Raw genomic sequence first — 16,432 nt, 5'->3', positions numbered from 1 at the left:
GTAATCACAGAAACCTTCCCAGGGCACACTTAGGGACCGGGAAGCCCTTGGCTCTCAGATCTGGAAAGAGAACTGTGGCTTGCAAATGAAACTGGAGAACAAGATCTCAGCTCTCCCTCTCACCCTCCTGTCCCCCACCACCTCACAGTTCTCCAGGCAATGATCCCTAACCCCACTGCAAAGACTGAGGCCAGCAGTAGGAGACCTCCCAGGTGAGTGCCAAGATCACCTGGATGCCATCAGTCAAGGTAGTTCCTAAAACAGCTGAAAGTTTATGAGGCCTCCCTATTAGAAATCATTTTACACTCCCCTGACTTTTCTTACTGCTGTCCCCAGTCCCTAGCACAGTGCTTGATGCAGAGATGGCATTTAATAAATATTTGTTGAATTGTATCATGGAACTCATTATCATCCAGCTACTTTCTCCTTTAGGTTAATTCTTCAACTCCTGATTAAATTACAAGATTTTTAAGAACAATCACCCTGACAGATCTATCCATGTGTCCCCCAACACCTAGCAGAACACCCAGAACATGGGAAGTTTTCAGTAAGTGGTGGTTCAATCTGTGGTCTGGGGCATAATTTACTTATGTGCAGTCTTGTCATATGGTTCTCTGGGCAGTGTGATTTGTTTCTGTGTGTATGTGTGTGTGTGTGTGTGTACGTCCATGCACACACTCTTGTCTGCATTTACATCTGTACTGGTGTACAAGTCTGGCTCTGAAAGAAGCAGCACCAAGAAAATCGAGAAGTGAGAAGTCACAAGTTTTGGCTGGTCATCAACCCTCCTATCTGAAAGAAAGATAAAATCTGCTGACTGATCATCTGAGTTCTCATGGGCTGAGTAAAAATTATTTTTAAATGATAGAAACAGACTCACAGACACAGAAAACAAACTTAGAGTTACCAAAGGGGAAGCGGGGGAGGGATTAATTAGGAGTTTGGGATTGGCAGATACAAACTACTATATATAAAATAGATAAACAACAAGGTCCTACTGTATAGTACAGGGAACTATATTCAATATCTTGTAATAACCTGTAATGAAAAAGAATATACATATATATAACTGAATCACTATACTGTACACAAGAAACTAACACATTTTAAATTAACTATACTTCCAAAAACTCAGGTGATAAACTTATCCATGAACTAAACATAGAAGTAAGTCTGAGAGTGACTCCCACCACTAAAACTTTGAGTCATATATCAGTTAGCTTTTGCTGCATAGTAAACAATTCCAAAACTTACTGGTTTTCCAAAAAAAACATTTTATTTCCCATGGTTCTGTGGGTCATCTGAGAAACTCTTCTAGCTGAGCCAGCTTAGCTAGGGCTGGATACTTCAGGGTGGTCTCACTCGCATGTCTACTGTTAGCAGAGGTAACAAACTCAGGTTTCTCATCAGGAGAGCCTGGTCTCATTCAAAGAGTGAAGAGTTTCCTACAGTGAGAGAGGGCAAGCCCTAATGCACAGGCACTTTTCAATTCTCTATTTATACCACATTTGCTAACGTCCCAGTGGCTGAAACAAGTCATGTGGCCAAGCACAGATCCAAGGAGTTGAGAAATTAACTTTACCTCTTGATGAGAGTGTTGAAAATACACATTCCAAAGCGGTTACTTTCAAGGGTGCAATGAATTACTGCGGCCGTTTTTGCAATTTTGTGATATTTTTCTCAGTCAAGTCATGAGAAAAGAAACTAGGGAGATCCTAGGGATGTAAGATTGCTGGATTTATTCAAGAAAGAGTGGGTCAAGAGGTGGCATCTGGGAGAAGCCATTTCAAGGGTGAGAGCAACTGGTCTAGCCTGACCAAGATGGCAATCTTTAAAAGCTCCAAAACTTTGTGACTGATTCCACTGGGGAAATGGTCGTCTTCTACTTTTCACCTTCCACTTTAAAACTATTCCTTACTCAATAATTCCCCAGCCCAGTAAATGGCAGTACCATCATCCAGTTGGTTCAAGTCAAAAAACAAGAAGAATCATCCTGGTTTCCTGTTTTTACCTTCTCCCCATATCCTAATCATTAGCAAGGTGTGTTGGTTTTATCCATCAACAGTTTATTTCTAACTTCCACCCACTCATTTCCATCTTCACTGTCGTTACCATAATCTGTTTCTTCTTCATCTTTCACCTGGACTTTTATTGTAGTCTCTTAAGTGGTCCCCATTTCCTCACTTGCTCCCTCTACAAATAAGTATCCAAACAATACTGTGGTCCCTTATAAAAATAAATCAGAAGATGGCACAGCTCTCTACCTAAAACCTTTGATGGCCTCCCACTGCACTTAGGATAAAATCCAAAACTCTTTATTGTCACCTAGAAGGCTCTTCATAATCTAGACCCTGCTTGCCTCCTAATCTCAATTCATACAACTCGCTTCTTTATCAACGATATTCAGGCCACATTGGTCTCTCTTTTTCTTTTCTAAACACACGTATACATTTATCTCAGGCTGAATGTCAACTCCTCAAAGGCGTCTTTCCTGACATCTATATTTAACAGTTCCCAACCAACCTTCTGCCATCCCTAGATTACTCTCATTCATTTATCCATTGCTTTTCTTATCTTCTTCTTATTTTTTAAATTTTTGGATATAAGCTTTTTTTTATTGATTTATAATCATTTTACAATGTTGTATCAAATTCCAGTGTAGAGCACAATTTTTCAGTTATACATGAACATATATATATTCATTGTCACATTTTTTCTCTGTGAGCTACCATAAGATCTTGTTATATTTCCCTGTGCTATACAGTATAATCTTGTTTATCTATTCTACAATTTTGAAATCTCGTCTATCCCTTCCCACCCCCTGCCCCCTTGGCAACCACAAGTTTGTATTCTATGCCTATGAGTCTGTTTCTGTTTTGTATTTATGCTTTGTTTGTTTTTGTTTTTGTTTTTGTTTTTAGATTCCACATATGAGCGATCTCAACTTACCGTATGACCCAGGAATCCCACTCCTGGGCATATATCCAGAAGGAACCCTACTTCAGGATGACACCTGCACCCCAATGTTCATAGCAGCACTATTTACAATAGCCAAGACATGGAGACAGCCTAAATGTCCATCAACGGATGACTGGATAAAGAAGAAGTGGTATATTTATACAATGGAATACTACTCAGCCATAAAAACCGACAACATAATGCCATTTGCAGCAACATGGGATGCTCCTGGAGAATGTCATTCTAAGTGAAGTAAGCCAGAAAGAGATGGATATAAGCTTTTTTAATGTCAGGTTTATTGAGGTATAATTTATATCGAATAAAACGCACGCTTTTTAGCGTTCAGCTATGAGTCTTGTCAAATACATACAAATGTGTAACCACTATCACAACTGAGTATGTGACATTCTAGAAAAGGCAAAACTATAGGGGCACAAAACAAATCAGTGGTGTCAGGGTCTGGGGTATAGAGGCAGATGACCCTGAAGGGCCATGAGGCAACCCATCCACCTCTTTTCTTCCTAGGTTTTATTAAATTCCATAATAATCTGGTTTATTTATTTCTTTACTTATTAATTATTGCCTTCCTCAAAAGGCACATCCCAGGAGGGCAGGAACCTTGTCTGTCTTATTCACTTCTCCATTTCCAGAAACCAACATGGTGCCAGTCACTAAATAGGTGCTCAACTATCCTTTTTGTAGTGGACACATTCACTCTCTTTAACTTGACCCCCTCCCTCAGTCCTCATCTGTAACCCATAAGCACATATTATGGGTGGTACCTCTTAAATGTCTCTTAGTTCTCTCCTTTCCTCCAACTTCACTGCCATGTTTCTGCTCTTACTGTTTTTCACTTTGATGTGATAATCTCAAAAGTGGCTTCCCCATTAGCAATATTGCCCCCTGAGTCACTGTTTCGGACTGCTGCTAGGTACAGTTGAATTACATCAATTCCTTGCTTAAAAAAAAAAAAAAAGTGATACTCCCATTGCCTAACAACCAATCCAAACTAGCCTGGCTCTTCTTGGTTCCCACGTGTTTAACCCTAATCATCCTCTCCTCCTTTCTACTGATGGGGCTCCACTCCCATCCAGACATGACTCCCAAAGCCAAAATGCTGCTGTTTTTCTATCCTACCTACCGCCAGGGGAGCCCCTTATCTCTGGAGAGTCCCTACTGCCTTCACATCCCCACTCACTAGTGCCCCCTCAATCCTAGCATGCCTTAGGGCTATGTGCCCCCAAATGTAAGATGCATAGCCACATAACAAGGCATTTAGAGCTATCAGAGCAATCCACATATAATAAACCATCACACTTTTCAAAGTTATCCTTTCAACTCTCATGATCTTGATATACTGAATCCTGAAGCCATATGTTCTCCAGATACTGATAGCAGCAATTATTTTCTCTGTCCCCTCATAGAAGTTTGAAAAGAATTAAGAGGTTGGCATTTACTTTTATTTTATTACATCAGTTGGCTGGATCTAACCCTAAATTCCTCTTTCTCTATGAAACTGACAAAAGTAGACTGGGTCAAAATTTTTAACAATTTTAATAGGTGCCATCAAAGGTCCAAAATATCAAATCTTCATTATTTCACTGGCTCTTTTTGAGGCAACATTCATATCCATTAAAAGAAACTGACTAAATAAATAAAGATATATCCATGAAATATATTACTATGAAGTTGTAAGAAATGAATGAGGAAGCTCTCCATCCACTGCTACGGTCAGAGCTCCAAGTTATGGTGTTAAGTGAGAACAGCAAAGTGTGAATGTTTCTGCTCCCCTGCACACTTATATTTGCCCCTATACACACTTTTACTTGCTTAGAGAAAATGGGGAAGGATTCCCAAGAAGCCAGAAAATGTGCATTCCTGTGGGGAGAAGGGGAATGAGACAGAGTAGAACAGAAGTGGGAACAAGACTTCCCACTGTATACCTCTTTATGTTTTAGGGCTTGGAACCATGCGAATGTCAGTTTCTGTAAAGAACAAAGAGTTTGAGTAGGTACCACAATGTGGTTCTCATAAAGCTCCATTAAAATTGCATTACTCCAGGTCTTTGAAACTATCATAAATTCAACAAAACCTTTTAAGGGCACTGATATCTACACATATGCAACAAACTTTACTTATTTACAAATACAAGTTAGTAAATAACTACATTCTAAAATAATACATCATCCAAAAAAAGTATAGCCATTATCTGCTTTATCAATGGTCTTAAATATTTTCTCCTAGGCAGAAAATTATACATAAATTCATTAACCCTTTCAGGTCAGGGAAATGGTCCAAGGTTGTCATAATAGTCTATGGTGCCAGCATTTTATAAAATATAACACTACCACACATTATTTTGGCTTGACACGAAATGTTACTTTTTGCTTGCCCTATATCAATTTATTTTGGGAAACCATCCCCCCTGTTCTCTCCTGCCACACACACACACACACACAAACACACACACACACACACACACACACACACACACACAGAAATATTTTGTATAATTTAAATGCAGCTGTTAGGGTGAAATACAGGAGTAGTGAAAGTCAACTGCTCCCTTCTCCAAGATCCTGATTGTTTCAGGAATGAATGTAAGACTCAAGTTTAGCCAATCCTAGTAATTGGATAGAAGGTGGGGGCTGTTACAAATGCAGAGAAAGAGCGGTTTGGGTTTTTTTTGTTGTTGTTGTTGTTTTTCACTTTTGAGATTACAAGGTCTAAGAATCATATAGCTCTCAGAACCCATTATTGCTATCCATTCTGAAAATAAACCCCAAATGAGAATTAAGTCAACATGGAGATTTTAAAAAGGAAGAAAGAAAAGAATGATAATATTGGTGAACCTTGATCCAGCCATGTTTTGAGCCAGTCCACCCCTTAGATTTACCAACTTCATAAACCAATGAATTCTCTTTTGCTGCTATTTTGAAACACAATTTAAGTGTTCTTTTAAAAGGTATTTATGCTTGGTACCCATTCATATTCCAGAGTTTCCTTAGAAACTCTGGTCTTTCTTGGTATTATTTTTTTTATTTACCTGGAAAATGCAGGGAATGTAGATGGCTAAGTTTAAGAGATTCAGAGAAAGTCTTCATGTGAGCAGTGAATCTGGAGCAGGGCAAGGCAGTTCTTTCATGATGAGGGCTGGGCTATAAGGTAGAGGGGGAAAATACACAAATGAGGTCTATGACTCTAAAAATAACCCACGCCACCTGCCATTCTTACTTCCCTAAATGAGTGAGGTTTTTAGTTTTTTTTTTCTTCTTCTTCTTTATTCTTTAAATGAAATAAGCCTGAAAACAACTGATATTATAGACACCAGATGGACAAACCTTGAAGGTAATGGTTCAGAGCAGGGGCTGGAGAATCATGAAGGCCTGGTAGAAATCTCACCTCCACTCCTCTCTATCTGAGGGAACCAAGGACAACCTACCCTCTCTATTCCTCAGTTTCCATTGCAAAATGGGACTAATGCTACCTCCCTACAACCATAATCCCCATTTTACTGATGAAACATTAACTTACCAGGACAGTATAAGTAGTCAGTGCTGGAAGCAGGTCTCAGATTCACTTTCCTACTTCTTAACCCTGCACCATATTGTTCCCTAAGTGTCGGCATACCCAGCACTCCATTCAAACCAGAACCTGGAAAGTCACCCTGGCCTCATCCTACTCCCTCATCCCTAGATCCACTCATGACTGAGTTCTGTCAACCCCACCCTCTCAATGTCCTCCAGACCCATTCCCTCCCCTAGAGTCCTTTTGTCTTAGCTTCTCTACCCGTCCCCTGCCTCCAGTTCACCTCAATGGAATTCTCTTTCTAAAACCCATCATAATAAATATAATCATAAACATGGCACTCTCTTAATAGTGTTCAGTGGCTTCCCATCATGTAATTGCTGGTTCTCAAACTTTACTGTGCATAAAAATCACCTGGAGAACAGGTTAAAATGCATATTTTGATTCAAAAAGCTGGAAGCAGGTTCAGGAATGGGCATGATTAACAAGCATTACAGGTGACTGCTACAAGTAATCAGTAGATTCTTGTCACTCAAAACTGCCCGTGGACCAGTGTCCTTAATATCACATGGCAGCTTGTTAGACAGTCTCTGGCTGGCCCTAAAGAGACCTACTGAGTCAGGACCTGAATTTTAACAAAATTCCCAGCTAATTCATATGTATGTTAAAGACACAGACCTCATTTTGATCTCAAGAATAAAATAGAAAATCTTTTCCATGGTATAGGAGGCTGGTCATAACTCATCATCTATTTATCCCTTTCCCCCTGATCTCTCTCTGTGATCTAAGTTTGACAAACTAAGGAAATTGAGGTACCAAAAAGCTCAAGAGACAACCCCTGTCTTCTCCATCTTGGTCATCCTAGAGCCTTGCACAGTCCCTACCACATAAGACAGGCTGCTTTATTGACACGTATTGAATCAAACTGAATGGGATCAATGTATATTTTAAAACACAGGTTTTTGAAATACAATATGACATTCTTGTTGTGGCTTTCATCCAGGGACATTAGAATTGGGATGAAAAAGAACGCATGGAGAAAAGACTGTCTATGTCAGGAGCCACATTTTATTCCTTCAAACATGGAACATGTCCTCCAGGGAGGTGGGTATTTAGTCCTGCCTGTGAGTCCTTGCTGTTCTTAGTTGATTAACTGCCTAAAGTCAAACCCATGTTCTCAATATTAAAGCACAACTCCCACCTTATTTTTGGTTTTGTTTAAGAAGAGCAAACTTTTGCCACAAAGATACAAGAACAGTAAATATTGATCTTCTTGACGGATGGTGCACCTCACGCCACAGGCCATTCAAGCATCTGCTCATTACCACCCAGCCCTCCCCTTTGTGGGGAAATAATGCCAAGTGGCCTCCTGTGCTATCGACTGCAGATCGCAAATATTTAAAAGAAATAAATTTCTCTGAGTGAAAGCACCTTTCTTTGTTCTCCAACCCCCTTTCCTCCCAAGTCATGTTGATTTTGGGGCTGTGCACACTGCCAGCACCTGTACTTTCAATTGTTTGCTTGCCAAGATCGCTGTGGTTTTCTTGCTTGGTTTTAGGGACCATTATAAGTACAGTAGCCAATGAAGGTGTGTTTTCTTTCTCTCTTGGCAATCTGTAAGGGAAGCATCAGCTTCAGGACACCTAGCAGCAACAGTAATTAGAGGGCACAGGAAGAGAGGAACAGAAATTGGAACTCCTCTATCTGAGTACTTGTCCCCTAAGATGATGAAAAGTGGACCACTGCCACAGACCAAAAAGAAAGGTCTGGATTTCCTCAACAGCCTTATTACCTGGTAGAAAGTTTTAAACTTGGTTTTGCTGCATTCTTTGAGCATGATGACTTGCAATAAGAAATAAGAACGGGATTTCAGCAAGCAGAAATTTGAATTGTGCTCGAGAATTGGCCACTCAGAATATTACTCCAAGGGTCTAAATACAAATATTGAATAAAACTTCTAGTTCTTCAACATAAAACATCACCCACCATTCAAATGGTCTGTGTAAAGCTTCAGCCCTTCCTCTTATCCGAAGCTGACATCTCATTCAAAGGAAGTGTTGCAGCCTCTACCACCACCCCTGGGGAGGGTATTTGTTACTTTTCATTCCCCACATTATCTTTATTCTACTTTTAGGGAACAACCATTTGGGGGTCCACACAACTCAAAATCTTGATCCATGTGGTTTAAGTGAGTGATTCCCCCGAACTTCAGGGATAAAGCAAATGCTCAGATCTGACACAGCACATGAACATGCTGTTGGCTGCAGGGATTGAAGTTCAGACCCAACGGAATATAATGAGATTTCACTGGGACGTCCGGGATCCAGGTTTGACAGTGAAAGACTGCAGAGTCTGGAGCTGCCGCGGCCATCTCGCAAACATAAGGCAAGCGTCTGCTGGCTCTGAATTACTTTTCTGGTAAGACAGCTGGAGTTGGGTGAGCTGTGCTATGTTGCTGATCTGCCTGGTTTCCAGAGATCTGTATATGATCTGTATCTGCAGTCTCAGGTCATGGAACATGGTTATTTTTCACTCTGGGTAAAACTGATCAGTTCTGATAAAGGATGGTATTGATCAGGAAGATGCCCACTTTACCTGTGTTGTCAACATTTCCTAACCAGCTGATCCAAAAAATCCTGGGTAATTTACTTATTCCAAAAGTGAAAAAGATGATACTTACTACAAACCCTTACAGCTAAAATAAAGAGGTATTTTGGTTTTGTCAATGTATGCGGCGAGCCATGGAGTAAGAGCTGAAACCAGCCTCCCTTTTTGCACTGAATGGTGAAGATATCCATGGAATCACGTAAGTGTGCTGAACTATATGAAAATCATGAAGCCACCTTCCATTTCTTATAAAACCTCCACAAATTATAAGAGATGTCAGAGGAAACATGAAAATACTCTTGGATAAATTTAACCTTAAAATGAAATTCAGACTTACACAAAACAGATTTGTACAAAGAGTCAAATATGTTTAGGAAAATAGTTCTGTGAAAATTACCAACTCTGGATGTAATAAAATTTATATTTTGAAATAATTTCTCAGAAATGCATCCCATAAAATACTCAATAGTTTTAATAACAGCTGCATCAGCAGAAGGAGTTTTCTGAAAATTAAAAAATTATCAAAAATGGTTTGTGATCTCGACTATCCATTTGTACGTAACAGTAGGGCACTAAAAGGCTGACTGCAGACTCTGGACCACTTCAGCAGGACTTGCTTATCACTGGACTTCACTGTGGCGTGAAGCAGTGAGCCTGCCCTTCCCGCAACAGATTCCTCAATGTCTGAACGTGAAGGGTTTTTTCTCTGGTTTCTCCAGAGAAGACTACTCCAAACAGCAGCCCAGGAAATATTTGCTTGGCTGATGGCATTCTGGGAACAGAATAGGAGAAAGGGCCACTATCTAAAATTTCAAGAAACCCATTTGGAGATCCTAATTCATCTCTGAGCCCAGTGCCCTGAGGTTGGGAGCTTCTCTAACTTAATTTTGCTGGAGAATAAATCCTTATCCTGACTCTACAGGGTAAGCCAAGAAAAATGGAGCTCTGTAACCAGACCATTACCAGCCCTTGGTTTTAGCCCTGGGCCTGGTCCCTGCTTTAGAAGATATGTGAAATTTTTGAGTTCCAGGTTTCTTGGGGGTAGAGTGAGTTGACTCACTTTTTCTTGTAGGACCCCTGTATAGACTTGCACTGGGAATCATTCCTTCTGAGAAGTGAGTGGCCACTTTTTAAGCAACTTGACAGCTTCCAAAAAAATGTTGAAATTGCTCACTTGACGCAACCTCCTTTGTCTTTGTTTTTCATCCTTGTGGGTGGATGCATTTAAGGCAGTGCTTCCCAATTCTTTCAAAGTCATGAGAGACAAAAAAGCATTTGTAGGGAACACTGGGGTAAATGGATGACACTATTCAAGGCCAAGGACTACTTATCTGACCTTACCTGCTATCCCAGCCCCACAGCACCACCAAAAGAACTGAATAGCTTAACATCTCTGCCTACCTGCAACTCAATTGTAGCACAACATTCGGGAGGCTCTGTTCTACTATTAATTTTGAGGGATTTAGGGAGACAGAGAGGAGATAAATAGGTGTAGTCAGTCTACCATGTTTAACAAGCTACCCCTCACTGCTCACTCCTCTATACTGTCCAGTTTAGATGATTTTCCCCCCTGTGGACAATCCATCTCATGGTCCTGGAGTATCCATGTAGCTCTTCTAAATGGCATCTCCTTGAGAGGTCTCACCAGGAACATCATTGGGGCCAACTACTTCTCTGTGATGTTCTCCCCGGAAGCAGTGAAGGTGATTTCTCTTACCCCAATCCCCCCACCCCAGGGCAAATATCTCGCTCCATAATGAGTCACTTAAGTCACAGGAGCCTGAACCCCAGACAGATTCAGCCTGGTCCCTGGTGATTGGAGGAAGAGGGGCATCTACCCAGCCAATGAAGTAGAACCACAGTGAAGGCAAAGGGAATAATGTAAAAGAAGCTAACGTGCAGCTTGGCAGGACAGCATAACATAGTACTCCAGACCACGGGATTTGGAATTAATAATACCTGAGCTGGAATCCTGCCTCCACTATTTACCAGATATGTGTTCCTAGGAAAATTATTCTATCTCTTTAAGCTTCAACATCCCTATCTGAAAAACAGGATTTCAGAGACATTCCCATTGCTATGAATGTTTAAGTGAGAAAGTAACTGCAAAGTGCCTCGCACAGAGGTGGTGAGGGAATGGGTGGAAAGAAAATATTGATGAAGGGTGAAAATGAAAAAGATAATGTCCACAAAGAAAGAAAGAGAGGGTCTTATAAAAAAAATTAAACACAGAATAAAAGGGACTGAGGCTACAGTTTACAAACACGCAGATACTTAGGCCCCCACCATCCACATAGAAACAGAACATAGATATAGATATATAACATATAAAACAGGATACATAAAAACATGCATTTATCAGTAGTATCTGAGGTCCTTCTATGTGACAGTGGTTCCAGGAAGTAGCTTCCTGATGTTGTTTTCCAGGAGAGGAACAAAGTTACTATCTCCAGTTAGTTATTAATTAGTCCTTCCAATGAGGTTGGGCATCCTCGTCTATTGTTAGTCCTCTTTTTACAAGACCAGAAATAAAAATACAACCAATCTCCCATCTTATCGTCTGTGTCACTCAGATGCCAGCCCATGTATTATTTTATGTAGCAAAAAGAGCCCAAGGTGAGTATTTAAGACTAATGCGTTGAGGGATGTATATGTGTGCAGGACCCAACCAGCACACACTTGTAACTATGTACCCTGAAGTGTCAAAGGGAAAAAAATGACTAAAGTGGGAGAAAACATAAAAGGTCAATGCCTTCTTGACAACTATGGGGGATATATGTTATTAAACCTACAGATGTTGCTTCTCAAGAAAATATAAACTCAAGTTCCTACCAGGGTCTCCTTACTGTTGGGGTTTAGCCTGTACTCGAACAAAGGAATCATAATTCAATTATCCAATGATTTATTACAAAACACTTTGCCCACACTGGCTATTTCGATGTGTAAACATCGGAGTATTACACTCCCTCTGTCCCAGGCTTCGCATTTCAGATTTCATTAGCCAATAAAGCCAGGTTTATTTATAATAAAGTTAAGCCCTTCAAACCACTGACCATGGAAACCAGATTTTGAAATAATTCAGATTTGTGTTTCTGTTCTTTCTAATTAAGGGTAATATCGGGAAGCACAGACAGTGGGTAGCATTGTTCGAGCACCATGGATTTAAGCAAGAAAATCTGATTATCAGCTCATGTCAGAAGCCAAGCGATAATGCAGCTCAGCATTTGTTTGGGTTTTTTCTTTGGCCAAAGATAATTACTGTTCGTGAGGCCTTACGTAAGTGTATCTAATATCTAAGGCCGTAAATTTATGAATAGCAAAGGCACACAATAGGCAAAGAAGAATTACTGTATTTATTATTTCTATGGCTTGTTCCACCATGATAATTTCATTATCTAGCAGTCAAACCTCTAAAATCAAAGTATAATTTCTTAAAGGACCAGAAGTTAAATATGCTGGCAAGATTTTCTGCCCAGTTTCCTCTGGTGAGAGTTATTTCTAACAAATTAGGAGTAGAACAGCCAGAACTTTAATAGGAAATTCACCAAAGGGGACTCAAGAGTTACGTACTGAGGTGACTGCACAAACAGATGCTACGCTTCTGCAGTGAGGTTTTTTTTTTTTCCATAAAATGTAATTTCTTCAACCTGCGCTGTTGATAATAAATGCAGTGCTTCCTACCAAACAACACCAAAAAACGTGAAAGTTGAAAAACACTTCTTGGCAAAGATGATCGTGTCAGAGTGAGTGTTGCTGAAATACAAACAACCCAAGTATGTATTACACAGAATAAATTCTGGGAACCCAGAAGGGAAAAATTTCTGGAACTAGGGGTTAGAAGTTTGATAAAATCAGATCTAATTATGAGGACGAGAAAAAGATCAAGTTGTGCAATTGCCAAAATAAGAATGCTGAGGTCCTCCAAAATATAAAGAAACAACTGCTTTTGGAAGAGAAAGCATGATTGTCCTTAATTGTAGATTTTCTTTTTAGGAATAAGTTGTATTATTTATGTACACTCATTATATTCCAGCAGTAACTAACACTTAATTATTGAGTACCTACTACAGTGCTCTAAACACTTTAGGCATGTTAACTCCTCAAAGCCTTATAGTAAAGTAACCCTATAAAATTGTTACTTTACTCTCCCCATTTTACAGAAGAGAAAACTGAGTCACAGAGAGGCTAAGTAACTTGCCCAGTTGGCTCCCACTACTCTAAACTTGATACAAAACTTTGTTAATTGTATCCATCCTCATAATTAGATTTGGCTTATATATCAAAACTTCTAACCTCTAGTTCAAGAAATTGTTCCCCTTTGGGTTCCCAGAATTCACTCTGTGTGATAGGTACTCAGGCTGCTTGTGTTCCAGCAATGCTCATTCTGACACCAATATGAAGCAAAAGGAAACGACCTATCAGGACCCATCAGACTAATCCCACTTCTGGCTCAGGCACCAACAACCAGCTCTCCAACCTTGGGCAAATCACTCAACTCAGTTGAATGGAAGTCAGATGGGAGCAACGTTCCCTTCCCTGTCTGTTTCCCACAGTCCCTGGGACAGGATGGAAAGTCTGAACGAGTTTTGAGAAGTGTGAAGAGTATACTGACAGGACAACGCCACTGGCGAAGGCTGGTAGCAGAGGGTGAAAGGTCCAAGGCAAAGCTCTTACAGTCTGAGTCTAGCACATTACCGTCATGACCCTGCTCTGCTCCTGAGCTCTTACTTGCAGCCGAGGTTTATTTGAGGGAGGGAAAAGAAAGGGGGAAGATCATCAGGGTAACAACAATGATGACAATGACAACAGGCACAACAGTAATAAACAAGTGCTCATCAGGACAAAGCAGCAGTGTGTGCTGTGGGTCACAGCACAGAGCCTGGAGCCAGACTGCCCAAGTTGGATCCTGGACCTACCGCTTGGGCAAGTTGCTTTGGTTTCCTCACCTGCAAAATGAGAGTAATAGTAGTTCCTATCCGGTAAGATATTTATGACAATTCAGTGACAATATTCATAGAGAAGAACATCCAGGTAGACACACACACACATATATACACACACATATATATACACACACATACATACACACACACACACACACACACTGGAGAGTTGTGAGTAGTAATATAACTAATCGTTTAGTGACAGGTGCCATCAACTCATTGGTTATTGTACTAGGAAGTTAAAAGATGGAATCACAGTTTTTCTTTGTTTCCACTTTTTGTCCTGATGAAAATGAGTGATTGTTTTCTACCTTGGCCAGAGAACGAGAGCAGGAACCTGTGTTTCACAATTTCTGTGGCTGATTTCATCTAGTTCTGTTTTTACACTTTAGTAACAAAAGGCTCTCTTGAGAACTGGAGAATCACCTTAGACTAGTGAGACTATAAAATTCCTAGAGGAAAACATAGGCAGCACACTCTCGGACATACATTACAGCAAGATATTTTTTGAACCAGCTCCTGGAGTAATGGAAATAAAAGAAAAAATAAACAAATGGATCTAATTAAACTTAAAAGCTTCAGCACAGCTAAGGATACCACCAACAAAACAAAAAGGCAACCTACAGAATGGGAGAAAATACTTGCAAATGATACAAATGACAAGGGACTAGTTTCCAAAATATACAAACAGCTTATACACCTTAATATCAAAAAACAAGCAACCCAATCCAAAAATGGGCAGAAAACCTAAACAAGCAATTTTCCAGTGAAGACATACAAATAGCCAACAGGTACATGAAAAAATGCTTGCCACTGCTAATTGTCAGACAAATGCAGATCAAAACTACAATGAGACATCACCTCACACCAGCCAGAATGGGCATCACTAAAAAATGATAGATGCTAGAGGGAGACTGTTCGTGGGAGTGTAAATTGGTGCAGCCACTATGGAGGACAGTATGTAGGTTCCTTAAAAAACTAAAAATAGACTTAACAAATGATCCAGCAATCCCACTCCTGGGCATATATCCAGGGAAAAATAAAATTCAAAAGGCACATGCACCTCAACGTTCATAGCAGTACTGTTTACAATAGCCAAGACATGGAAACAACCCAAATGTCCATCAACAAAAGACTGGATAAAGGAGATGTGGTATATTTATACAGTGGAATACTACTCAGCCAGAAAAAAGAATAAAATATAGCCATTTGCAGCAACATGGATGGACAAGGAGATCGTCATTCTAAGTGAAATGGGTCAGAAAGAGAAAGAAAAATGCCGTATGATATCACTTATATGTGGAATCTAAAAAATAGGACACAAATGAACTACTTATTATTTATAACTTAGATGATTGATTTCTTGAATATATATAAGCACATTTGACTGTCCTTTATGATTGTATTACTGCATTCTGTTGATTCTTATTTTGTGGTTGGCTTTATTCCTTTGATAACTATGTAAGTTTAAAAAGCTAAAGCTCTAATCTGTTCTTAAAAACAATGATCAGCACATATATGTAAACTAAAAAAAAAATCCCAATGGCATTTTTTGAAAAAATAGAAAAATTCATTCTAAAATTTTATGGATTCTCAAGGGAACTTAAGTAGCCAAAATAACCTTGAAAAAGAAGAACAAATTTGAAAGGTTCACACTTTAGAACATATTACATAGCTTAATAATCAAAACAGTGTGGTACTGGCATAAAGACAGACATATAGACTAATGGAATAGAATAGAGAGCCCAGAAATAAGCCCTTATATATATTGTCAAATGATCTTCAAAAAGAGTTCCAAGAGCACTCAATGGGGAAAGGACAGTCTCTAAAATCTGGTGTTGGAAAACTGGATATTCACAAGCAAAAGAATGAAGTTGGATCCTTATCCTGTACCATAGACCAAAATTCACTTTAAATGAACTAAAGAACTAACTATATGACTGAAAGCTGTAAAACTTCTAGAAGAAAGCATACAAAGAAATCTTCATGATATTAGATTTGGCAATCATTTCTTGGATATGACACCAAAGCATAGGCAAAAATAGACAAGACTACATCAAACTTAAAACTTCTGTGCATCAAAGAAGTAATCAACAGGGTAAAAGGCAACCTATGGAATGGAGAAAATATTAACAAATCATATATTTGATAAGAGGTTAATATCCAGAATTTGTAAAGAACTCTTACAATTCAATAACATTAAAACAAATGACCCAATTTTTTATTTGGGCAAATAGACATTGCCCAATTGAATAGATATTTCTCCAAAGATGATATACAAATGTCCAATAAGCATATGAAGAGATGCTAAACATTACTGATAATTAGACAAATACAAATCAAAGCCTCAAGAGATATTACATCAAACCCATTAGAATGGCTACTAATTAAAAAAA

The sequence above is a fragment of the Camelus bactrianus genome, chromosome 12 (assembly GCF_048773025.1).
Source record: "Camelus bactrianus isolate YW-2024 breed Bactrian camel chromosome 12, ASM4877302v1, whole genome shotgun sequence".
Lineage (NCBI taxonomy): Eukaryota > Metazoa > Chordata > Mammalia > Artiodactyla > Camelidae > Camelus > Camelus bactrianus.
Note: the sequence above shows the minus strand (reverse complement) of the source record.